Source organism: Ambystoma mexicanum, chromosome 8 (genome assembly GCF_040938575.1).
Source record: "Ambystoma mexicanum isolate Mex_15411 chromosome 8, UKY_AmexF1_1, whole genome shotgun sequence".
Taxonomy (NCBI): Eukaryota; Metazoa; Chordata; class Amphibia; order Caudata; family Ambystomatidae; genus Ambystoma; species Ambystoma mexicanum.
This window is the reverse complement of record NC_090929.1, coordinates 1297382743-1297404445: the sequence shown is the minus strand read 5'-3', so window position 1 is coordinate 1297404445 and position 21703 is coordinate 1297382743.

Genomic DNA, 21703 nt, shown 5'->3' with positions numbered 1-21703 from the left:
TAGCATACAGCAAAGCTTAGAGCTGTACGGCACACATAAATTGTCCCTATTGCAATCAAGCAATACAAAAAATGGTGTAACTTGATGACGTTATCACGTCAAAAATGCCATACGCACCAGTGTGATGACGATTACTATTAAATAAAAACGTGGTCGCCGCCTTGTAATGCGGGAAACCAGGCGTTAAAAAAATGGCGTTCTGGACAACTGTATCTGGAAACAACTTATTGTTATAGGTAAGAATAGGCAGAATCTAGATACAAAATTCTAAATGAAAGTGAATAAATATCCCTATAAAATAATGTTCAATACATTGTTACAGGACGTAGAGAATATACATGCTGTAAGTCGAAACTTATAAGGCTGAATCGCTTTAAAATAGAACAACAAAAATAAGTTTTGAAGAAACAATCACAAATTGCATTACAAAATTCAGGGATCACATATGTATGTTGATTACTGTGTCTCATTTGTGATATAGTCATGTATTCTAATTTAAAAGCAAAGTGTATGGGACTATTTGGACAACACTTAAGCAAAATGTAATTCTTTACATACATAATGAAATTGCTCTTACTTTTTAATTTTATTTTTAATTTAATTGACATGCTTCTTTAAATTTACAGAAAACAATTACGAATTGAATTGTAAAAAAATCAAGTAAGAAAAGATTATCATTCATAAAATCCTCCTGATGATCCACCCTACTCCAGTGGGGAAACACATGTAGAGGTGGAGACTGATCATAAAGGCTCACATATGGGAGCAAACCATCGCTAAAAGGAGTAGAATCATTTCTGGGAAAAAAGGATTGTAAAAATGAAGAATGTCATATATTAAAAAGATTAAAAATCATTTCATTCCAAGAAAATTGAATTGCATAATCATGTATACGAGTGGTGCATTCTTACCATACGACCACACTACCTTCTTTTCTTCTCCCACCTTTGGTTGCCTTGGACCGACCTACTTGATGAGTTAAGCAGAGGACGGAATTTCCATAAGGTGACTACATTAACATGAGCTACTGTACAACTGAATATGAATTGTGCTTTAGCATCCAGGCAAGCAATTGAATTTCTTCTTCAAAATGTATGTGATCAGAAATAATGTTTACAGGATTATACGGAGAGTGCATTACACATATATATTTTTTTATTTATTTACTGAGGGCTCAGGGTGTTATGACCAGAAAAACGAACAAAAAAGAAACTACATACAACGGGGTAATCCTAAGTCAGGTAATGTACATGAGGGAGAGAGGTAGTGAAATGATCCACTGACCATGGAACAGAGACAAAGGACAGGACAGAAAAGATACATTTCATTAGTCCAATTGGACAGGATATGTGCAGCATATCATGTACAGTGGAGATAGCTGCAAGGTAGTACAGGTGAGGGAAGATGTGGGAGTAAGTGAAAGGATCTGCTGCTGGGTTAAAGAGATGGAGTTTTAGGACATATTTAAGGAGTGAATAGTAACAGTGTTTTAAAACATGAAGAGTAAGGGAGTTCTGGTGGTGCAGGATAAGGAAAGTGAAGAAGAGAAAGAGAGATGAAGTGCAGGATGTTTAAAAAACAAAGTAATTGGGGAAAGTGCTAAAGCTCAGGGAGGAGGGAGACGATTAGCAGGTGATGGTGTTGGGAGGAGCAAGCTACGTCAGTGATTTTAAAACAAGCAGTGGAGGTTTAAAGAGGGACCAATGTTTCATGGGAAGCCATCCAGCATTGAGCCAGTGTTTGGAGATGGGAGAAGAGAGATAGAGAGAGGAATCTAGAGGATAAATGTAGAAAAGATGAGCAGTTTGTCAAGTGGGAAGAAGGATTAGAGCCGGATGCCAGGTATAAGTCTGGCACAGTAGTGCTGTGCTGAGTACCAGAATCTGTTTGAATGTTTTGATAGAGGTATTAGCGAGTGGGGGTATATGTTCCTGATATTGAACAGGGTAATCCTGGCCACAGTTGAAGTGGACGTAATGAAGTGTTATTTGAGGTCATTATCAAAACCCCTCCAATGTTGTGTGACTTGAAACAGGTTGCGAGTAAGTCACATGGAAATCAGAGCACTCAAGTAACGAGAGGGGGCCATTGGAGGCTGGAAGGTAGATTATGTTTCTCTTGGTGGAGTTAAGCATATGATGACAAGTGCCATTCAGTGACAGATCGTGGAAAGAGATGTCTAGAGTAAAGGTGGGAAAGTAGAAAGTTTCTAATAAACACATGGCAGGAGAACCCAAAGGAGGCAATCATTGGTGGAGCGAGGATGTGTAGACTGTGAAGATTAAGGGACCAAAGACAGAGCCTTGGAGGACACTAACAGAAAGAGAGGTTGGGTGAGAAGTCACAGAATTTAAAGAGGTGAAAAAGGACTGATAAACAAGGTAGGAGGAATCCCAATCAAGGGCAGTGCCCTGGATTTCGCAGTCAGCGAGGGAACGACAAAGAGAGATGTGATCCATTGTATGAAAGGTGGGTCACAGTACAAGTAGGATTAAGATAGAGGGTAGTTTACAGTGGTACGCAGAGATCAGAAAGTTAAAGGTATTGGTGGGGGATTATTCAGCAGAATGCCAGCTGCAAAATCCAGGCTGGTGCAGGTCCCAGAGTTTATTATTGTCCACATAGGAAGTGATCCTCTAAAGCACAAGGTGTTTGAGGATTTTGGAGTAGTGAGGGAGGAGAGATAGAGGCCAATAGTTGTCAGGATTGATAGGGTCAGCCGAGGGCTTCTTTAAAATTGTTAGGATAGGTAATGTCTTGAAGGAGACAGGACAGATTCCAGGAAAGAGTGAGAAGTTGAAGAGGGAAGAGAGATTAGAACAGATATGAGGTGCTAACTCATTGATCGTCAGTGGGGCATATAGGTCAGGAGGGGCCCAGAAGAGGATGGCATTCTTTAAAATAGGTGCCAATTCACCAGGAGAGGTTGGGGATCATCAAAAGAGTGTTGGGAGGGAAAATTAACCAGTGGAGGGGTGAATTGGAGGAATACAAGCGTGTCTCAATTTTCAAATGTTCAGGAGAAATAATGGGAAATGTCATTTCTAGGTAGGGAAGAGGATCTAGCATGAGGGCAAGAACCAGCCAGCATGGCTTGAGGAGTGAAAGAGGGTTTACAAGAATGAGATTAAAGACTAGTGATGAAAGAGTCAAGAGTCTAGGTGAAAGAAAGGTGGGCATTCCTATAGGTGAGACGATGGGTGGGGATATGGTATCTGCACCACTTGTGTAGGATCCCTTTCATATACATTGTGAGTAATCAGATCTGAGGGTTAATGAAGTGTTGGGGATGAGGAGTAGTGGGGATGAACGGATTAATATGAGCAAAGAGGTGAGCAGAGAGCCAAGATCAAATCTGAGAAGGTCTGTGCAGTAACAGAGGCCTGGGGAATAGCAAGAGAGTTGGGAGAGGTCCTGGGTTCAACCCAGTACTGGGCGGCTATTTTGTCATGTTTGAATTTCCTTTTCAATAGTGGAGATGGGATGAGGAAATCAGGCAACAAAAAGGGATGCTGGATAAGAGGATAGAGTAGCCAGAGTGAAGGGCCAATAATGAGATTAGATTTGGAGAGCCCAGGTCAATATAGTATCATTGAAAAGGAATGGGTGAATTGTGGTGTGAGGCGAGGGGAAGGAGTTCAAATTGGTGGGTAAGAGAGATTTTGAGAAGGTTAATGTCTACCACGAGTGTTAGTGGGGCTGCATGACAAATTGAGCCAAGAAGTAGATGCTGGCCAGAATGAGAGAGCCTGAGGGAAGATATAGGAGGATGGTTAGAGGGGTGGGTGGGTGGTCGGAGTTGGGTGTCACAGAATTCAAATGATAGTTGCAGAAATTCAGAGGATGTTAGGGGCATATGGATTGGCCTTGTTGTTCACCCTTAACTCTATTTCTAGAGGAGCATGGGGGTGAAGGGAGATAGCAGTGTTGGGTGTGTAAGGTAACAGGGGTACCAGAGTCAATAGGTATAATTCAAGTCTCAGGGATTCTAATGGCTACTAGAGGGGTGTCATGAGACTCAATATGACCAGTTTTGAAGGATGTTTTGATACAAATAGATTGGGGATTCCTGTGTTTCAGAGTAGTGGTAAACATAGGGAGGGGGGAGGTGGAACAGGAGGAAGGCACGACACATAGGAAATATTGGCAAGAGTAAGTCAGGGACATGATAGAAAGAGAAGGAAAATGAGGAGGAAGAGATGAAAGGGATGTGCAAAGAAGTGATAATCTGTAAAGCGCTAGAAAATGGTCAGGAGAGGGCAAGTTTTAGGAGTAAGGGGATTGAAGAATATGTTGTAGGATAAGCTTTAGTTTGACATCAGGTAGGAATGAGGGTGCAGAGAGGTGATCATGGGTGGTGAGGGATTTCTATGAACACGTGGCAACTTGTTTTGCCAGCCTACACTTTGGCTGAATTTTGTTTCACCAATTATTTTCACTTTTACTACTGCAAAATGCAGGGGAGACACCCGTACCACCCCCTTACACTACCCGCCCCAATATATGCCTTACCCCAATTTACCATCTGCAATTTGCAGCAAATAAAAGTGGGGTAAAAAATGGGAAAAAGTGATTCAATGAAAGTGTAGGCTGACAGAAGTGGGCTAGACTGGTGAGAGAAAGTTTAGGAGAATGCAGTGGCAATAAATTGATGCATGGACAACAGGTCCTATGGTAAACAAAGATGCAAAGTGCAAAGTATCATTTCAAATCACATGGTGTGAAGCGACCAAAAGATGCTAGAAACAATGTAAAGTATTACATGATAGGGTCTTAGGTGACCAAATGCAGTTATAGATTGTTGCACAGTGATTTATTTGTTATTTGATTTGATGTATTTGTTGGTCATTAATACCTTGGTTAATGCTGCAGTTCTCCAGTTTCGAAGCACCCAGATGGGGCACATCTTGTTCCAAAGACTGGCTCATTTCCCCCCATTATCCTCTCAGCCTAAGCTACCTAGGTTTGAACCCAAAAGAGCCATAAGAACATATAGAAAAAGGGCAGCCATTAAAGAGGTAAAACTATTATGCAGTAGGTTGCAAATGAGTTGGATGAAGGAATGAATGGGCAAAAAAACTCCAAGGAGAATCTTTTCAAGCAAAGGAAACAACATATCAAGTTTCAAATGAGATACAGCACATATTAATGCAATGAGGTATTTTCAAGAATATAAGGCCACCAATTTAAGTTACAGGATCAGGAATATTGTATGCCTTGAAAAAGACCTTGTGTCGAAACACATTTTGGCAGACAATTTGTAATAAATGATGGCATACATTTTGTAATAGCTGCAGACCATTTGTAATACATGATGGCAGATCATTTTTAATAGACCATAAGAGTACATAAGACTTTTGTTTGTGATAGCACCTTGTGGTATATTTTTATCAATTTTCTCCCATTTTAAGTGGACATTGGGTACATTGTCCAGAATATCTAGGCAGCAAGCACATTATTTACTGTTTACAGAAATAATAGGAGAATATCTGTCCTTGAGTGCAGAAAGTAAGAGGCTCTACTAAAACCCCCAACACGTTGTATCTGTGCTGACACACTAACATTTAACATTACATATGTTTAACGACCTGTGTGAGCAAAGACATTCTGTGAGTGACTACAGCTAAAGTGACAGGTTTGGGCCTTCCTCACACCGACTGGCAGCTTGTGCACAATGCAATTGTGTGCTAAAGTAGTTTAGGGAAGCCAGATATGGTGTGAGAAATAGCTCTGTATCACTTTTCAGGATGCGTCCACTCACCCGCTATAAATTAACTTGTCCAAAAAAGCAATGAAACAGTGAAACAAGTCTTTGTGTTGCACTCATAATTGGACAGTTTGAAGTGAAAATAATGTATGTGTTATGTCATTAGGTAAATGCCTGAATACTGTAGATACACCAAAGCAACTGTTATATAATAAGAGACCTTCAGCAGATAAGTCCATTCAGATTGCATACAGATCGGTATCTAGTCTTGTTATCCAATTATTTTCATTGCAGCTATTTAACACTTATCTAGTAAGACTTTGGAATAGTGCAACAAGCGTAGCGGTAATGAGCTCAAGGTATACAAATGTGCCAATATGGTGATATCTGGTTAACCGTGTTAAACGGTAATTATATAGTGCCTGCTTAATATTTATATTGGCCTAAGCCTAGTCGCGCTACAATGAAAAACACGTTGCAAAGTTCCGATTTTAGGTTAACTTCGCTGCCATTCTAAGATCCATCTGCCATTTTGATTTCTACTCGTGTGTTCTTCGTTCTAAAATGGTGGACTATGTTTTCAACTTGCAACCAAGCCTCCCGACCTTTGAGTTCTGTTAATGTTTAGGCTGTCCAAGAGCCGACTGTTTAGACTAGGCAATGAGACATTGTGCTGCATATGAACTGTTGTTTAAGTGTTGTCTGCGCTCACAAGACTCATCCTTGTATACACATTGAGACAATGTAGAACAAACTCAGACCGTGTGTTTTTACTGAACTGCATTGTAGCGATTCTTGAAACAAGGCTTACCTCGGGTTTTGAGAACATACATCACCATTGGGCCTCCATGGAAATGCAAACCTATGTAATCCTTTGCATAATATTGTATAAACTGTATGTGAACTAGGCACGAACTCTAGACCACAAATTATTAATGTGAAGAGAGGCTGGACAATATTACACGAAATTATATAAAAGCACGAATGTTTAGATGTCCAGCACTCTCTCACCTCTCTCTGTCGGGCTGGTACAAATTGCGGGGTGTTTTAGCCCGTGATTAGTGTATTTCCTTTGTGGTACTCAGCCCCAATATTTCCTTGTTCTTTCAACCGAAGTCCGATTTGTTTGTCCCGCTTCACTGACATTTGCAATTATTTCCATTCCACAGCCACAATAGAAAAGTGTGCATGTATATCCAATACAGGGTTAATGATTATCTCATCCAAATCTGGAGTATTCCTATTAGGGGTTATCATGTTTTAAAAGATATATGTCCCTATTTAAAATGTCATCTCCAAAGCAGTTGAATGCTGGGCGTCCCAAAGAAGAGGAGAGTGATACAATAAAAGGTCTCAGTAATTGGTATTTAGTCCTTTCCAAACCAAATGTTTTCCTCATTCCTGAGATATGACACCTAATATTAAAATGTCTACCCTCACTTTAAATAATCAAAACATTACACAAAGTACATTGAAGTAAAATTCATTCATGTTGCTTACATTTCGGGGAGGACAGTTTGTGGCTTTTTTTTTTGGTTTTGATGTTTTGAATATTGGGTTCTTTTTCATGAAAGTGATGGAGAAATTGAAACATCATAAACAGCATGCACGACAGACAGAATTACAAGTATCACCAGATCCTCTTACTGTTAGTGACACCACAACTCGGACAAAAGACAGAAGTCCCAACTATAGTTAAGCCACATAACCCACATACATGAGGAGTGAATTGCATATGAGATAGGTTGGGTGGGAGCGTGAGTTTTGGAGCGCTGCAGATGGAAAGCGGTAGTTGGGCAGATGGAGGCATGCGTGGGTGAATGAAGGTGCAGTGGGTCTATGGAAGGATTACACTATTGGGTGCATGGACGATGGCCATAGGCTGTAGACCAAGCCCTAAGGAGCGTAGGGCTGCATCATACACACCCCAGGAAGGCATGTCTTACTCTGCATCCGATACAGGCTGGTGCTTGCAAAGTGCGGTGTGTGCCAATTGGGTGCAGTAACGTTAGTGCTGCAAAGTGATTGTGGGTAGGTTGGCAGTGACACAGTACTTTGTGAATGGGGGTGGAGGATGTGGTATGTTTGTGCATTCTGGTAAGTGCGAGCTATGTTCATGATTGCGTGGTTTATGGTGTGCAGAAGTTGGGGTGAAGTGCTGCTAACTACGTGTAGTACGTTTGTGCAAAATGGTAGCTGCCCATGTGGCCATCATGTTAACTGTTGGCATTTTCTGCTGCGTAGCGCCTTGGCGGTGTATAGGTTGGGTAGGAGTGTTGTTGACAGTGATGTCTATGTGTATTGTCGCAGAAGCTGACATGGAGACATGCATGGTGGTCTTACGTTGGCGTGCATGTGTTCAAGGCCTAGACTATTGGATGCATGGCCAAAGGCTGTAGGCCGTAGGCCATGCATTCAAGAGCCTAGGCCTTGAGGGCACACACACCAGTAATGCATTTTTCAATATGCATGAGTTAGAGGGTGGTGACATGTAAGGAATGGGTGTGGAGTCCATTTCAGCCGTTAGAGGCCCCTGTTGTAAATAGATTGTGGGTAGGTTGGTAGTGGCACAATAGTTTGTGAATGGTAGTGGGTATGTCCATAGTATGTGATTGAAAGTGTACAGGGATGCAGGAGAGAGTGTCTTGTTTGTACATTATAGTAACTAGTAATTTGTTACTACATACCTCCATGGCGGTTCTCTGTGGTTGGAGTTGCTGCAGAGAAAAGTCACGCTGTGTGTGGGCACCGGGTGCAATGCTTGGGCCAGTGGCACATATGTGCATAGTGGTCATTGGCGATATGCTGACATGTATTGTTCGATTACAGTGGGGGGAATATGTGCAAGGAGCAGACCCACTGGAGCATTGCAAGTTTGGCAGTGTATGCGGCACAGGGTGGTGATGTTTTGGAAATGCGTGTGAGGCACATTGTCGACGTGCTACAGCAGACCAAGTGAGTTGCAAAGCATGAATTGTGCATTCTATGGTTGTGGTGATAGTTGGAACATGCCACAGTATTTTGTGTGCAGCAGGAGATGGTGCAGAGAGAAGTTGGGTAGTGTGGCCACAGGGTGCAGTACGTATGTAATGTGACTATGGAAGTGGGTATGGTTGAAGGGCAGTTGGTTACTCTGCTGTGTGCAAAGTTATTGAAGTAGGCCCAATGTTGTGAAGGTGGTGTGCATAGGTTGGCAGTGACACAATAGCATGTTATCGGTAGTGCACAGGGATGGTGGAGGCTGCACTATGGTTGTGGCTTCTGGTAACTGTGACATTTTTTCTGCATGGGTGTTTTATGGTTTGAGGGAGATGGGTAAACTGGCACTACGTATGTAACGTTTGTGGATAATGTTGGGTGCCCACATGGTTGCTTGCTTGGATGTCAGTGTTGCGGTGGGTGTGGAAAGGGTTGCAATGTTGTATGCATACCTAAAGGTGTGTTGGGGGCATGTTAGGATGTTTGTGGATGCTGCAATACTGCCTTCTTTATCAGACATTTCTGGTGGAGGGGCTTTGCAAACAAACGGAACATGTACTGAGAGTGTTGAACGGTAAAAAAGGAGTGGCGTACAGAAATGACAGTATGCAGTGCAGAGGTTTTGTATAGAATTGGTGCATGCATGTTTTGAAATGTGACAGCACCCAATTTTGGTGCAAAGGGAAAAAGTATTGTCACAGCTTTATTGGGCCATGGCCCTCACTGTAGATGGGAAAGCACATGTGCACATCCTCCCATTATGAGCAGGGTGGAAATGGAAATTGAATTGTGGGAAATAGACAATTAGCAGTTTAGGGCGTGGTTCATAGGAAGTGACGTTACCATTTCGTCACAATACTGTGTCATGAGGGTGGTGGAGATGGAGAGACGAACCGTGCTTATCGTCGGTGATATCTTTGTGCACCATCATGCGAGACCATGAGGATGCAAAACATGCAGTGGTTCCGTAGAAATTGCATTTATTTGAGCACCATTGGCAATGCCATTTTCTTTCACACTATGCAAGAAGCATTGACCAGAATGTTGTAAAAATGTGAGGACAGGCAAACCAAAACGTATACAAAGATTAAATAAAGAAAAAATGCGCTTGCACGGCCGTAAAAAAGAAAAAAAAGAAAAAAAAAGCACACATATACGCTGGAAGACTAAATCCCCTGCCAACTTTCATATTGTTTACCACCCACCACACACCCCCCACCTTCACTATCACAAAAAGGTAGTGGATTACGCTGTACTTTCAGGATGGCACATGCCACATTCTGGGTGGCCATGTGGATGCATGCGGATGGAGAAATCATGCATACTTTCATTGAACTTTGTAGTGGACGTACTTTGGAATGGCACATTTGTACTGTGAATTAGTAAGGGTACATTTCAAGTGTTGCACAGCAGTGACAGTGTTCGATGATGGCACCTTTAATGCGATTGGTGGATGCGTGTGTGCCTGTTTACTAGTATAACCTAATGAGGTACAGCTGCAGAGAAGATAGTACAAAGGGAAGGAGGACTATTCCAGTTTTACAGGGGTGCGGCCCATGCGCTACTTTGGGAGGTGCCCTTTACACCACCTTGCCCAATTGCCATGGCAGTGTGGGGATTAGCCAATCACGTAGAATGGGTGTGGTTAACAGGAAGGGGAGGTGAAACAGTAGCACATTATACTGTGCATACTGACGGTGGTTGACATGGCGAAACTTATTGCGTTGCCTGTAGGTGCTCCCTTTGCAATAGATGTGCACAACTGTTCTCTGCAAAGAAACTTGGATGGCAATTTTGGTTTGGTAGGAGTGGACGCATTGTGGAACGCTGTGTTTGAGTGCATTTTCGTCGATATGCATGCACTTTGCAAAGGCCTCGCCACTTTTCCAGTAGTAGATGTTATCGTAATTTCTTACGGCGGCATGCATATGGGTTACCTCCCTTCCTTACATTTCTCCCGTAGACTGAGGAGGTTGCAGGGTGTCGTAAAGAGGCTTTTTCACACCGCCAAGGTCCTTCCCTCATCTACATTACCACGAAGAGCATGGCCTACTGCTCATGGATGTCGATCTGAGCCACATGAAGTAAGGTGTAACATCAACAGAAGCATGTGCACTTTTTCTGTCTGCTCGTGGAATGTTCTTCTGCAACAGTGACCTTATTACTTGTGGACATGCAGAGTGTTTCCAAGAAAATGGCATTTTGTTGTCCTCCATTGGCAAAGCAGTTTTGTTTGCTCCTCTAAAGGATGCGGTGAAGAGTTTACTGAATTAATGTGCGTAGAAGAAAACTCAAAAGCTACTGAAAACAGACACAAAAGATATTTTTGTAGAAGGATCTAAACAAAAAGAAAAACAGACTCTTTTAAGAGTCGCCCCTTATGTTGGGTGTCTTGACCCACGTTCAAGTTATTATGCTGCAACATTTGGTGCTGTGGGTTTAGGAAATCCAAGATGGCGGAAAAAAAAGCCCACATTTGCGCCAGAATCCAGGAGAACCGCACAGTTTTGCACACACAAAAATGGTCCCCTGACCTGCCACCCACCAGTGCAAAGAAAGATGGTTCTGTTCAAAATCCGTTTTTATTAATGTCAAAAATTGCTAAGATCATGGGCCCAAAACCACCAAACAAAAATCCAACTATGGTTGAGTGTTTTACTTTACTCTACTGCAGATCCACATCAATGCCATGTCAAGCAAGGATCATATATTATCAAGTAAAATCCTTTCTTTTTGAAATGTATTAATTCAAGACAGCTGTCAAAAATAGGTGCAGTACCGGCATTGGACACTGACCGCCACTGGCGCTCTATAAATCCTGACAGGAGGGCTGTCTTGCAGAACTGGGCAGTGAACAGAAGGGGGTCTTATGCAATTACAAGTTCAAAAGACTTGCTTTTCCTGAGAACCATTAACACCTCAGAGACACACACAACAGCCCAGGATATCACATGGCCCTGTTGATTGAGAGGGAGGAGTTTCTCCTGCAGCCTGCAGGACACAACACAATAGACCCTTTCAATTGAATAGAAATGCAGATTAGGGTGTAGCTGGCAACAGCTGCCCTGCCAAGAAGGAGAGGCATGTGATCTCTGACTCACCAAGCTTCTGGGGGCGGGCCAGACTGGACTGTGGATTCATATTGCAGCAAATATATAGTTTAAGTTAAATGCTTCTAAAATCTTGTATTAAGCTCACAGAAATGTACAATTTGGGGGTCCTCAATATGGAAAATGCCCTCACGATCTGAGACCAAACTCCACTTTGTGCGGTGTTCTGGGACCGAACCCCGCTATTTATTAATATTGCAGACACTGTGTTTAGGATAGAGACATAGTAATTTCCAGTAATATGCTCAGGGAAGGGGTGCCGGTCTGTGTAAATTTTGAGGAAAAACCAATATGGCGAAAGTCACTAAAAAGCACAAAATGTTGCCATTTTTGAACCCAGGCTCTGAGGGGGATCAGATTTGGGCGAGAGTGTATCTTAAATTAATGTGTGAAATGTGTATGTAATTTCAACGACGTGTGTATCTGGGAAACCTGTTAGTTATGAAAAATGCATTTTCTAAGTAAATGCAAAGGGGAGTGTTCTTTCTGTATGCCATAAAATGAATGCCTGATGACACTCCATCCCTTCCCCCAATCAAGGGAGAGAGGAGAGCTTGGCCAATAAATAAGTTGTGAGGGGCAGGCTTAGTTATGCCCACGCACACACCCACTTGCAGAACACATAAAAAGAGACTGCTTGGAAGCCAAGACATTCATTTTCTGTTTTCTTGCAGAGCATTTTGCCGGACCACACAACATCTAGAAGGAACATCCAGAACTTAGACTCCAGATAGACTACATAACTTAAAGCAAAGGCCTAACCCACAAGCTGAGAACTCTTCTCAGCAGGCCTTCAGAATCCAGCAATCCAACCAAACTATTCTACACCCGGGCAAGCTGTTTGATTCTGGCTAGAACCTTGGGCCAGAACCATATCCAGACCCAGAAAGCAGAGCTGTATCCAGAACCGGTAGCAGACCCAGAAAGCTGTGCTGTATCCAGAGAGACCAGAACCAGAGAGACCCAGACCAGACCGCTGTGAAGTGCAGAGCAGAGCTGACCAAGAGAGCTGTGATTTTAGAACCACCCGCCGGAGTCCAGTCCAAACCTGCTGACCAGACCCTGACGGCCTATTTCAAATTCATAGTGTGAGTACTCAGCCAGAACGGTGCAAAACCAATCTCTTAGTTTAAAATAATCTAATTCAAACTATTTTAACCTATTTAGAACTGCATCATAAGAAATCGTGTGTCCATTCTGCAACTGTCATCTGTCATTCTGAGCTTTACTTTTATTTTGAGAATCTACCTCCATTAAATCGTCCGTATCTTTTGAACCGTGCGTGCTAGCAACGTGGTTTAACTTTCATCTTAAAGCTAAGATTCTAAGCCTACTTGCTACTCCTTAGAGTTCCTCCATAATCGCGATCAACGCACACGGAAAAAAGTGCAGCGAATTGACAGTTTACTTCATTTCAACCACGTGTAAAAATATCTGTCTTTTGCTTCCATTACTGAATCCCGTTTTCAACCTGATTAACATCCCTGAATCATTGGTACGGCTGACTTGATCTGATTTAAAGTATCTCTCACTCACCCTGAACCTCTAGAGGGAATTAAAAGCATTTTCAGCATATTTTTCACTTCATTGCCACCACATTTAAAAGGATCTTGCCAGCTTTAAAATCATACCTGTTCTCCTCTAAACTCGCTGGGGGGAAATGGACATTTGTATTGCATTTTGTATTTCTGAGAATTGTGTGCTCTCCTTCCATCTCCTTACCTTGCATAGGGTGGGAAGGGAATTGTCAAAGAAAAAATGATCATATTATCTCTTGTGAAACCTTATCAGTTATTTCTGTACTGCATTCTTTCCATCATTGTTTTTCCTTGAAACCATAAAAGCATTCTCAGTTAACTTATCCTGCCTATATTAACTTTTAAGTAATTAAATAAGTGTGCTAGTGTAACATCATCTATTGTTGATCAACATTATATTCATAAGTGTGCAATCAATTATTAATTTATTCATCAAAGTGTGATATATATATATATCTTGTTTACTTTCTCAATAAACCATTTAAATTGCAAAACAAACCTACTTCTTGGCTCAGTGAGATCAGGGGGATTCATAGAGAGGGGTGTTATACAAGGGTTTATCATCCAGTGTATAACTTGCTATAAAAATATATAAATAGGGGCTTGCCTTGAGCAATCCCAGACAAGGCACTGACTTAGTGGGAGTGCTTGATTGGAGTCACTTAACAGATTGGGGGCTCGAGCCGAGGATTCTAGATTAGACCTATCACTTGTGCAGATTAATACAGTGTGCTAACTGACAGGATATATAAATTCTGTTGGATCGCCACGCCGTGTTACACTGTAAAAACACCCCTCAAAGGAACGCTCTAAGGAAACGGTCTGTTTTGCAAAATAAAATACAAACTTCTGTAAGTCAGGAAGGAAATCAATTAGCAGAATGACGACCTTGGTAGATATCAAATTAGCCAGAGAACTCCTCTTACATAAGCTATTTGTGAGAGGTGAGTGGGCTCATCAGGACCAGGCTGTCTGGTTGCAGGCAATCGCACCCCAGATCACTGAAACAGGGTCAGATATATGGAGAGATCAGGGTCCCTTACATGTGGCCCTGAGTGAACTATATATGGCACTAAGGCCAAGGATGAGCACAACAAGATTGCCAGGATAGCGGCATATTTATATTTATATATGGGAGCCATACAGGACAAATGTGCTGAAGGACAAGATCTGGCAAATAGGCAACTGATGGCATTAGAGAAGGCCCAATCTAACCTGGTCTCTTCTGAGCAGAGGCTGCAGAAGAGCCAGGAGTCAGAAAATGATAGTAGGCAGTATATTATTAAAATAAAGGAGATATGGATATCCTGCAACAGGATAACAGATTTCTGGCCTTGCAGAAGGAGTACCAAGAATGTTTGGACGCCCTACTGCAGAGCCAGAAAAAGCGGGAGCAACAACTGGACTTCAATAGGGCATGCACAGAGCAGGTAGTCACCCTGCAAAGCCACCTAGATAGGGAGAAGACAGAGCAATAAACTGTTTTTGAAAGACCTGGATACCCAGGCAGAGTTTGATCAAGAACGCCAGAAAGCTGGTGCCTTTCAAAGGCAGGGGGACGACCTGGCGTCACAGATGCAGGCTCTTAGTCAGGAAAGGGACACCTTAGGCCAGGAAGTCTGCCAATTAAAAGAAAAAATTGAAGGAAATCACCTGGCCCTCCATGGGCTGGGTGACCTCCAAAAAGAGCATCAGAACTTGTTAAAGCACACTAGGAGGGTGGAAGATGCTCTGGCAAGAAAGGAACAGGCCAGTAGGGATGGGACTCAGGAGATAACCCTCCTGCAGCAAAGACTGGCCCATTATTCCAGGACCAACCAGGAAGCGCAGAGAGAAAATGAGGCCCTATGTCAGCACAATGATAGGCTCCAGCAACAGGTAGCCATTCACGGGGAGATTGATAGAGTCTAGTAAGGCCTTAACTGAGGAACTGAAAGCGCAGGCTCTTGCATTGCAACAGGGAGCAGGGGCTGACAGAGATGAAGTTCGCTGGGAAAGTGAAACACCTGAGCATAACCTCAGGAGCCCTAGTACCAGAGGCCTTTATCTCTCCATGTCCTTGGACTCTGCCACCCCCATGTCCCCTGGCGCACATGAGCACAGGGCCACAGGGAGGGCAGATTACTATCCAGCCAAAAGTATGGGGTTCATAGGCCAGTACCACCCAGGAATGGATTGGCGGGCATCCAGGTATGGGCACCCAAGTACAGTGCAATTTAGTGGGGAACCCCAGGAGAGTAGGCCCACTAAGGGCATCCTGAAAACCTCTGCCCAGTTAGGTCAGTGGGGGGTACCCATCAAATCCTGGCAGCAAGGAGGGATCTGAAGACTCCTCTGAGCGGCCCAGGACACAGGAGACCAGGTCCCCACATTCTGCCAGCCATTCCCAGGCTCGCAGAATCCGGGAGAGCCTGGAAGATCAGACGGGCACCTCTGGGAGCAGTGCTTCTGAGTCAGAGGATGAATGGACCAGGGTTACCCGAACCAAAAAGGCCAATAAGGCAAAAAAAGGGCCTTGCTTAAGGACCCCTTAAAACAGATTAAGGCAATAAGGAGTGTCATCACGCCTTATCACAAGAACACCAAGTATTCTGTTTGGGAACACTTGGAGCTTTATGAGCAAATGATGGAGACTTTCCATTTGAAAGACAGCAGTAGCTGCATTCAGTATGGAAAATGGACATTCTCACCAGAATACTTCAGTTTCTTTGCGGGGCTGGAGGACCAAAATCATTCAAGATGGTCCACCTACAGGGCGGCCATCTTGAAACATTTTTCTGTTCACAGAAATCCTCAAGAGGCTCGCAAGGCAGCCTACAATTTGCAATGTGGGGAGGATCAGGCCCCACAAGAATTTGTGCAGGAGTTAAAGCTTGCTTTTGCGCAGTCTACAAAAAGGGTACGCACGGACAGTAAAGAATTTGTTAATACGTTTTTCCATGCCTTACCCAAATACATAATGACCCATCTCGTGAGAGACTTTCATGAGAAAAGGTCTTTAGACTGGGTCATTGAGCAAGCCACCCGCATCTATGAGGTGCAGAAACCAGTGGAAAATAAGAATCAGCCCAAAAACCCCAAAACCAACAGCACCCCTGCTGCTGCCGAGGTGTCAGAGGTAAAGGTTGCCCCTGTTTTAGATTTGGAGATGGGGGGCCTAAAAACCTGCCTGCACCGAATAATTCTAAGCCCAGAAGGCCCTCAGGCCAGTCACAGACAGGGAGTCAAGGAGGTAGTCCCGCAAATGGGGTCCCTCGCACCCCTGACTATGTAAGTCCCTGCTATAAGGGAAACAGTCCAATCCTGGGTTATGTGTGGACTCCTCCGGTCCAAGGGGGGGATCCAAGCAAGCGCCCAACCCAGGGAACTTCCCTCCGCACTTCCCCCAGGAGGGCATAAATTCACCAAATCCTAGGCAGAACTTGTTCCCCAGGTATCCACCCAAATTCCGGCCCCAAAATCATCCATCCTTCTTTCCCCAATTCCCTGAGCCCTGACAAGCGAATCCGGGACAGGGGAGGCCAAGGGTGGAGGGGTACACAAATCTTCCCAACCCGGGGTACTACCAGAGAAGGGATAGCTACCCTTCCCGGGATCAGCCCAGGGGAGAAAATAGAACCCCGTATCAGCCTGAGCGGGTTTCACAGTTAGAGCGCCAGTTCCAAAATATGGCATGGGATCTGGGTCACATACTGAGGGCTCAACAGAACCCTCAGATGAGCATGCCACCGCAGAATACCCCAAACTCTGGGCCTGGTGCTCCAGAACAATGACGGGGCAGCACCCCGATAACCCACCGGTTCCCAGGGAGGAGGCACAAGGAGAAGAGGGGTGTAAAGCCTTGGAGGAAGCTTCCTTCCCCATTTGTAAACAGCCCCTGGTAACCCAGGAACCGGAAACAAAATCTCCTACCCCTGGAAGTCTGCCACCCAAGGAGCAGAGAGGAGGTAGGAGAAACAAAGGACCCAAGCAGACCCATTTTGTGGAGGAGGTACAGGTCTTCCAATTTGAGGGAGAGGGATCCTCAGAGGATCCTGGGAAAAGGATCTTCTCCTTCAGAGATGGGGGAACTCCTCCCAATGAAAAATGGGTCCCAAGGGATTCCAACCCAGACTGGGTAGATGTGGGGATTGAGCTGTCACCTCCCATCATTCTATCCCAGAACCAACAAGACCGCAAACCCCTGATTCAAACCCATTCTGATGGCTGCCTCAAAAAAGGGGGGGCGGCCCAGAACCGGAACCAGGGGAACTTAAAACCGCATCCATAGACTGGGTAGATGTGGGGATTGAGCTGTCGCTGCCCATCATTCTATCCCAGAACCAACAATACCGAAACCCCTGGTTCAAACCCATCCTGGTGACTGCCTCCAAAAAGGGGGGGGGGTGGCCCAGAACCGGAACCAAGGGAACCTAAAACCGAATCAATAGACTGGGTAGATGTGGGGATTGAGCTGTCGCCGCCCATCATTCTATCCCAGAACCAACAAGACCGAAAACCCCTGGTACAAACCCATCCTGGTCACTGCCTCCAAAAAGGGGGGGGGGGCCCCAGAACCGGAACCAGGGGAACTGTTAGGCAGAAACCTGTGCAGTTCCCTCTGGGACCACTGCAAAAGATTTAAGTCTACAGGTGTTGGCAGTAAACCCACTTGGTAGCAGTCTGCACCACACAGATTCACTGTGGTAGCTGTGGCTGAGCAGTCAGACTTCCCTCATGAAGAGTTAGGCAGTATACAGAGGATACATAATAGGTACAGAGGCACCGTAGCACAAGCAAACACTGACCAGAGCTAGGTGTAAAAGTATAGACTTATTTATTAAAGGTACACTCGTAAATTACACTAGCACAATTGAAAAGATAAGAAAGTCAAACACAGTTACTATTACTCATATGTACATCCCTAATCATTTGTTGGACAATTCTAAGTTAACCCCACTTATTTCCAAACAGAGGTGAGCGCTTAACGTTAGATGACACTCCAACAAGTATTACCAAACGGGAGGGAAAAGGCAGAAATAAAGAGAGCAGTAAGGTAAAACACTTTTCACATAAGGTTAGCAAAGAGAGTCAATGGTGGAACAAGGAGAATTAGTTCGGGGCCCGCTTTAGAGGGAGCCAGGCGAAAAATGTGCCCAAGATCACACAATGTCATCAGTCTTTGCAGGTGAGAGAAAAAGATTTTACTACGGTTCTGAAAAGTTTAGTTAGGGTGTCCCAGACCTACCCAGGTTCGAGAGCCGAGGGCTAAATCTACCCCGTACAATCGGTGGCAAGGGAGGCCGGGCGGAACACAGTACCTTCAAAAGTGGAAAGGATCCTCCAGCGGTGGTAGTCGTTCCTGGTAGTGGGTGCAAGTCGCGGCGTCGTCCAGAGGAAGAGGTGATCTCGACGTGGAGAAAAGCTGAAGGTCGTTGCACTACCAGGGATGAGGCCAGCCGTGGAGTTTTCCGCACACAAAATGGATTTTACCCCTCTTTCGCGGTTGAAGTAAAAAGTGGTATCCCGGTTGCCAGGGTGCTTGGCACAGGCAAGGCGGCCACGAGATGCTTCGGGACGGCGAAAAGAAGGCAGCAACTGGTTGTCCCCACCAGTTAAGGGAAGAAGACTCTCCGGCGGGAGATCTCCTCTGTCGTCGAGAAAAGTGGTGAGACGGTTCCACAGGGCTCCACTGGACGTCTTGGCAGGTCGGCTCGGCTTCTCTCTCTTCGGCTTCTTAGGTCCTGTGGCGACTTCTGAAGTTCCAGTCCCCAAAGCCCTGCTTTTATGCAGCAAACCCCCATTCACCCAGCCTAGCTGTCACTCAAACATGCTAAGTGGTGAGCCGGCCGGCTCACCACTTGGGCCAATCAGGACGGAGTGCGACTTGAGTTACCAAGGTAACTCAGTCCAGGGTGCCTAAATCCCCCTCCACCCCTCCTAAGTACCCCAGACAGAGTGGCACCACTTTGGAGGGCTTCTGTGGAGAAGCCCGCCAAAAGTGGAACAAAGGGCTCCACTTTGGGTCAGAGTTACAGAGGTGAACACCAACGCCATTTTAGAATCAAGTTTTGGCAAAAAAATACCAACCGGAGTTATAATAATAAAGAAATAACCCGGCGGTATGTTCAAGGCTACCGTAAATAAATAAATAAAGGTATTAGCCTAAAACAATGGGAAATCCCATAGGAAAATATTCGCAATTGAATATAAAAAGTAGTTTCCACTGCCACCAGCCAAATCTCGATGAGGGGGGACGGAGACGTGCCCCCTCGACTAACAGACCCCGGGGCAATGGAATTGCCCCGGCCAGTACGTCCACAATATGATGGTTTGTACTGGTTCTGTTCAGGATTTGAGACTAGTAAAGTCAATGGTGACTTTACAGACCCTGGGAGACAGTAGTCAGTCCCAGGGTATGGAGTCTATGTTGGGGGGTCCCTAGGACACCCCTGGGTTACGGCACTGAGGGTGCTGTGTAACCCATCTCACAAAAACACATGAGGCCCTATGGAGTAAAAGACCCCATAGCCCATTCAACACAAGGCAAACCAAAGAAACACACTCCAATCATGTCCAAGAGTGAGGGTAAAAGAGTTTCACTCTTGGCAGGAGAAGAAAATAAACCCAGAAAATCCAGCAAAGCTGCTGGGGGACTCAATAGGTTAGGAAATTCAGCCTAAACAGAGAATTCTCCCTAACAGGAACCCAAAACCGCATCCATAGACTGGGTAGATGTGGGGATTGAGCTGTCGCTGCCCATCATTCTATCCCAGAACCAACAATACCGAAAACCCCTGGTTCAAACCCATCCTGGTGACTGCCTCAAAAAAGGGGGGCGGCCCAGAACCGGAACCAAGGGAACCTAAAACCGAATCAATAGACTGGGTAGATGTGGGGATTGAGCTGTCGCCGCCCATCATTCTATCCCAGAACCAACTATACCGAAAACCCCTGGTTCAAACCCATCCTGGTGACTGCTCCAAAAAGGGGGGGGCGGCCCAGAACCTGAATCAGGGGAACCTAAAACCGAATCAATAGACTGGGTAGATGTGGGGATCGAGCTGTTGCCGCCCATCATCCTATCCCAGAACCAAAAATACCAAAAACCCCTGGTCCAAACCCATCCTGGTGAATGCCTCCAAAAAGGGGGGGGGCAGCCCAGAACCGGAACCAGGGGAACCCAAAACCATATCCAGTTGCCAACTTTTTCTTTCAGATTCCTGAGACTCTCCACAGAATTTTGCCCAAATCTCTTCTCTCTCAATGTCCAAAACCAGAAAATTAGCCCACCAGTTGTCCAAAAATGTGCATTATCTGTGCCCCCTTGAGGAGAAGGAGGGAAGATACTATTCCCCGGTACAAGTACAGGGGCAGGGTATAATTTTGGCACTGGTGGACACTGGATCCCAAGCTACTCTTCTGTCCAAAAGGGCCTTTGATGAACTAAATGCAGGAAGGGGGGAGAATTACCGTATTCCTCTCACCTCTCTCCCTGGACAAATCCAGAACTTTGACGGGAAGGAAATTCCCGTCGAGGGGACTGCAGATTTGGACATCAAAATTGGGCGACACAAGGTGAAACACCCGGTCATAGAAGTGAATCCAGAGGGCCCCCCTTGTTTACTAGGGAATGACCTCCTGAGAAGGTTGTCACCCCTAATAGATTGTGTAAACAAGATCCTCTGGACCCAGACTAGTCGACCAATAAAATTAAAGCAGAGTGTCAACCATGTTAGTTTAAACGGCACGTACCACATGGTTGAACAAAAATCTGACCAAGTAGAACTTCACTTCCAGAACAACCAAATTCCAGACGTGACAGTAATAGCAGTAGGACAACAGACTGGTGATGGGGGTGTCCTCTCTATTTCTGAAAATCAACCTTCCTTCCAGTTTAAGTTGGTATTCCACACTGGCAGGAAACACTCTGAAATTCTTTACTAATCCACAATCAGACATTCCCACTCCGATAGTCCAGAAAGATGTGAAATCAGCTCAGAGCCTGGCTGATATTCAGCAAATTGGAGAGCAGTTGTTCATCCCTGTTCAGTTAAATGATGGGAAGGACTCTGTTCTCACCCGAGTGTGTGTGAACAACGGTAAGAGCTTCATCAGCGAAGCCATGTTCCGCCAACTCCAAAAAGATCCAGCCATTCCCACATTCAAACTGATAGACAAATGGGAAATGTACCTGGAAGCACCCAATTCCAAACATCTCCTGCCAAGCAGGTGTATGCTCAAAATCTCAAAATCTCCATTGGCAACAAGAGCATAGTCCATAATTTTGCTTAGGCAGTGACATTCTCAATCGCTTTGCCATTAGTTTGGACCTAATGAACTTCAAAGCTTGGTCCCGATTAGCGGATAATCCCATGGGCTTTGATGAT